Source organism: Crocodylus porosus, unplaced genomic scaffold, assembly GCF_001723895.1.
Source record: "Crocodylus porosus isolate Cpor-Errol unplaced genomic scaffold, CroPor_comp1, whole genome shotgun sequence".
Taxonomy (NCBI): Eukaryota; Metazoa; Chordata; order Crocodylia; family Crocodylidae; genus Crocodylus; species Crocodylus porosus.
In genome coordinates, this window is record NW_017728947.1 from 35,370,553 (window position 1) to 35,376,652 (window position 6,100).

Here is a 6,100-nt window from a genome sequence, read left to right on the forward strand (position 1 = left end):
GTATCTTTGTATTAGGGTTTTGATTTGACTCTCCCTTACCAACTCTAGTGAAGTCAGTGCAGTTGCATCACTATAAATCCATCAGGTGTGTGAGGACAGGTAAGATTCAGGTATATCCAATGTCCTTTCTTTCACTTTTTCAAACAATGTGTGGCCTCAGTTGTCACTAACATTTCTAGGAACATTTCATTCCAGATGGTAATTTCCACCAGTACCTACTTTGTTTGAAAACCATCTTCTATTTAAAATGGGTATCAGGCATGCTTGTAAGGCATATATATTGCTACAATTTCTCTTTTCTCTCATTTTGGAATGTGCACCTCACCTCACCACTCATGCCAGTGTTTTTGGATGATCCATCCTGTAGAAACCAAGCCTAGGGTACCATATCTTGCTATGCTCCACTGATCAAGTGTGCATGCCTTTTTTGGTGCCTGCTTTTTTCATTAGGACTCTTCACATAATATGTTAATTGCTAGATTTATGGTGCTGAGATGATTAGAAATGTGCTGGCACGTAAAAATCACCCTGATGCTGAACTATTTGTTTCTAATCACATTTCCTTTCTTAGCAAAAAATAGTTTCTCCATATTATTTCTTCTTTTACTTTATTATTTTCCTTTTCAAAATAAATGAAATACTACTATTTCTGCAGTTCTAAAAATGAAACCAGTAGGCGTATTTGTTAACAACAGCTTAGATAGCCTTGAAAGAAATAAATTTTATGTTTGTCCACTTAAAATGTTTTATTTTAGGTTAAATTCTGTATTGTCTACTTAAGTCCTGGTGGTGACTCCTAGGGAATGTGAAAAACTAATGACTTGTTACATTCCTTCTGGAATGACTACCCTATGTGTTGACAGAGCTCCCTTAGATGTGATTTCCAGAAGTGCTGAACACATAGTTTCCACTGAAAACAAAGTGAACTGTAGAAGATAAGTGCAACTAAAACGAAGGCTCAAGGCAGGGAGACCTAAATGGGAGCCTCTCAAATTAGTGGTTACTTTTGAAAATGTTGGGTGAAATTTTCCAAAGTTACTAGTCAGTTTGCCAGCTCCATTTTTATATGCCCAGTTAGATCTACCCTAGAGAGGCCCAGCTTTCAGATGACTGATGTTTAGCACTTTGAACACTGAGCCTTTTTGGTATCCAAAGTTGGGTACTTAATAACAGGTATGCAAAATTAATAAGAGCTTTGTAAGTACAAGCCTCTTGGCCTTATCCATATAGACACCATTCCCCCTTCCCTGCTCCCCCACTCCCACCCCCTGAAATACTGTATAACAAAATTACAGCATTATTATTTTTGTACCATTCATTCTAGCTATAAGCCGGTTGAGTCAGACTCAAAATACAGGAGAACGTCTTTTGCTTGTGCCTCCTTTTATTGCATTGCTTTTAGCAGGTAGTTTACAGCAGTGTCAGTGGTCTCATATACTAGATATATATCTATATCTGCTCCATGTAGTTCACATTATTTGTGCACTGTTTCTCATTTATTAAGGTAAGACCTTTTGAAGCTTTGATTTCCCAGTCAGAATTATGCTAATCCAAAAAAAGGAAAAATGGTACAGACACCTTAAATGACTGGGGGGGGGGAGAAATAAAAAAAAAGAAAAACCAAGATATGTGAAAGGCCCACCAGACCTGTGGTTGCTATAAAACTGAGAATTTAATCTCCACAGTCCTTAGGGATGAACTGCAAAGAGTAAATCCCATGATACTATCTATGTAATAGTGTGTATTTCAAAAGCTGAAGGATAAAAAATGAGAGAGAGAGAGAGTGAGTGTGTGTGTGTGTGTGTGTGTGTGTGTGAGTGTGAGAGAGAGAGAGAGAGAGAGAGAGAGAAAGGGCAATGTGTGGGAATGGTAAGGAGTTGGGAACACTGAATTTAATGTCAAGAAAGTGTAATATTAACTGTATTGCAGAAGGGTTATTCAAGAGCTATATTTCATGGCCCTAAAACCAGAAATAAGAAGTGGGGGTGGGAAATAAGGGACAGTAATTTGTCACATATATGCCAAAACTGAATAGGCAAGCTTAATGCAAGATTTGTTTATTTCTACATAGACTGAAATGTTATAAAAGCCAGTGTAGACAGATGCCTACAAGGGATCTAGCCTTGCACATAATATTAAGTGACCCTCTTGACTTCATTGAGACTAATCCCTGAATAAGGTTTTCAAAGTTGGGCCTTAAAAATTTAATTTCACAATTATGAATTTATGTGGTTTCTTAGAGAGGGAGAAAGGCCAGAAAGGCCTTAAGAGGGATTACTTCCTTACCTTGCCCCCCAGATGTTAGGAAGTAGCTAGGCCATCTGTAACATTCAATAAGTGCTTTTGTGAGGCCAAAAAATGTACTGCTCTTAAGATGTTAAACTATTTGGTGAGAATGAATTTTTGGCTACTCTAGTCAGAGACTGGATCTGTGCCTGGTCCTGCAGAAGACATTTTAGTAATTAATCCACAGAGATACCTAGGCAACTAATTGAATTCACAGCGGAACATTTTTTGGCATTTTATCAATGCCTAAGACTGGTATAATTTGGCATGACGGATCTGCCAGTCTGACTGAAACCAACACCTGTACTGAACAAGTGAACTTTTACTTGGCAGTACACCTGTCTTATGCTTTTCTTTTAAGAGAAGAGAAGAAGAGCCTATAATACAGGATTGGAAATCTCCAAAGCCTTACCTAAGAAAAGACGGCATTATCGAACATGTTTCTACAGTATTCTTGCAATACAAGCAAACAGATAAATAAATTAAAAACCCTAAGCAAAACCCCCCAAAAGCAAACAAAAACCCAGTCAAATGGTTTATTGCTATGTCACTGCAACAAGGAAAATAAGTAAAGGTAATTAAACCTGTGGATTTTGAAGGAACTAAGGGTATGTGTACACTGCAATCAAGTGGGTGGTGGTTGTGGCATGGATAGGTGTGACCATGCTGGTTTTAATGTAGATTGCTGTGGTTGCATTGGTGCAAACTGCAGTGAATTGCTAGCAACTTGACTATCCATGGTCTGTCCTGTGAAATCTGTTTTCGTTTGTCTTCATTGCTATTGTTATCTCTGTTACTTAGATTATAGCTTGCATCAGTACCTGTGCTGCAATCACACAGTTGAAATTAATCCAGATTTCCCAGTGCCTGCCCCTTCTATGCACAAGAACTTGATCTTAAAGCCCATCTGAACAGAATGGATTTTTTGTCCCCATTGTTGCAGAGGAACAGGTCCCCAATCAAGGTCCTCATCAATTTATCCTTTGGAACATTCTTTTCCTAGACCAACTTGAGCAATTCAGCATCATGCACAGAAAGAATTGCCAGGTTAAATAAATCCAGTTGTGCTCAGTCTTTTTGCCCATGGACCGGAGGGGTGGTGCCTGGTCCTTCTGCGGGCTAGACCCAGCCAGTGGGCCCAATCTGACTGTGTGGAGGGTGGAGGGAGGGAGGCAGCCCAGTCCTGATCCATCCACATGGGGTAATGGGGGCATGGCTCAGCCCCAGTCTGGCCATGCAGGGCAAGGGAGCATGGCCCAGCCCTGATCTGGGCTTGTGTGGCACCCCTGAACTAATCCCACACTTTGGTATCCAAGGAAATGTCTTGCCTTTTTTCTCTAATTTTCCAGAAATTCAGACTGGTAAATAATCCAGCAATTACAGTGCAGCATTGCTGTGATGTTGTACATAGAATGATTGACCAGTTGTGCAGACCTTGGATAGTGGCAAAACTCGCAGTAGTTTGCTGATAGCTTGTGATTACACATAATGATCAGTCCTATAGGGGTTTCAAATGAGGACTCTGAGAAATTGGCTCTAAAAGCAAAAGAAGGAACAGTTAACCATGCTGCTTTGCCATTCATAATCCAATAGGATTAGGTAAATTAAAGAAAGCAGGTGTTAGAAGCTGCTTACAATAATGTAGCACAGTATTGCTATTACCAGTTTTACTATAGCTTGTAGAGCTTAGGTGTCAAACATTTGGCCCATGGAGCCTTCTTGTTTTGTCCACAAGGCTTGTTGAGAGGACAGGAAGTTGGGGGTGGGGTGAGCAGGAGTGGGGCTCACTGAAATCTGGGTGGGGACATGGGTCAGTATTAACACCCCATTGCTGTGTGCCTTGCTTCAGGCCTTCTGTGCCACCATATCTGGATCTGGCTCATGAGGAGCCCTATAGTCTAGGTCCTATTGTAGAGGATGCCACTAACATTGAGGCCTATTGTGCTAGTCACTGTACATATATCTAATAAGAAACAATTCCTACTCCAAAGATCTTACAGTGTACATAGAACTGACAAAGGTTGTGTGAAAAATTATATTATTATCTTCCTTTTATAAGCATGCAACTGAGGTACACAGAAATTAAGTTACCCAGGAAGTGGGGATGGCAGAGCCAGACATGGGTATTTTTACACATGCCTTGGAGGTTTAGGGGAGGCACTTGAATTAGAGCAGCTCCAAAAGCTGCTCTGATTAAACCCCCTACAGCATCTCATGTCTTTAGTGTCCCACACTTCAAAATGGTAGTGGAGGGGCTTTAATTAAGGCTTGTTTGACAAGCTTTAGTTAGAGTGCCCCCATTACCATTTTGAAGCACAGAGATGCTGAATACACGAGGTGAGGAGGATCCTGGAGCATGCTAATTAGCACGCTCCAGCAGGCTCAATTAATGAAGTTTGTTTTGATGTGCTGTAATTACAGTGTGTTGGAGCAGTGTCCCTGCATGTCTACAGGCACCCATTGAGGCAAGATACAGACATTATACTTTTACTGATATAAATGATGGGAAACTGCTCTATACCCATAACAAAACTGAAGTTTGGCACACACAGACTAGTTTAAAAATGGCAGGCCCCAGTTTAAGATTGCCGCCCCCACCACCTCCCCACAAGAGCAAATGTGTACTGTCCGCTACTGATCTAAACCGTGCCACTTAGTGAAAACTGCATAACTTAGACTGAGTCTGCCTCAGGCTTTCTGAATGTCTATACCTAGCTGGAATGCATTCATCCTGAGACACAGTTGAAGCCCTTAAAAACAAATTCATCATCCTCATTACAGAAGAGTGGCCTGCAAAAACAATGTGCCTAGCATAAGCTATTGGGATTGAACAGCTGCCTGTAAGAAATACAGAAAGAAACTGCCAACACACTTTGTTTATGCCTGGCTCTCAATTCTTCTATATCCAAAAGGACTAGGAACTTAGTATTGTTTAAAATAAAAGCTGCAATTCTTCAGTAGCTGGGGGGGAATCACTGGGAGGCAACAAAAACATGTTGAGGTCCACAGGTGGGCAACAGTTCATAAGTAATGTAGCACAGTTACACTATCATTCAGTGTCTTGGATGTTTTATTCATGCCAGCTGATATCTATGTGATCCTTGTAGCAACTGGGGATTCCCTTGGGGAAGCATTGCAAATGGGAGTCATGAACAATGATTTTGTCCTAGTTCCACAAATAAATATTGAAAATAGTCCAGTGAAAGTGGATATTGCATTATTCAATTTTAAATAACAACATTATTTCAGTAGCATGAACAGATTGGGATAAAGGCAGAACTAACAACAGTGGAATTAAAAAGATACTGGACTCAGGCATAGCATCACAATTTATCGCAGCTGGCAAATCTTTTGTACTTTACCAGTTACTAAGTATATAAATAAAGAAAGGTTTTCCTTTATAAACTTAGCACTTGTTGTGGAAAACACTCTAGATACATGGAATACTGTTACTTGTTTTGTCTCAAAACAGTGGCAGAACAGAGGTCTTATTTCTCCTAAGAGATAAAAACCGAGCAAACAGAAGACACAAGTAACTATGACTAGGGACCAACTCAATCTGAAATTTTGGGGATTTCATGGAAACCACAAAATTGGGAAATGTCTGTGAAAACCATGAAATAATAATAATAAATTTACTAAAAATAAAATGCTGGCTCCCAAAGGGAGTTGGCAGTCCTTACAGCTTTGCAGCCTGCTGGAGTGGGAGTGGGAGGGGAGCCTCTGGCATGAAGGGGTGTTACCCCTCAGCTCCATGTTCTTGGGGAACCCGGACACAGGACGCAGACTATCTGACTCACAAAGAACACCCCCC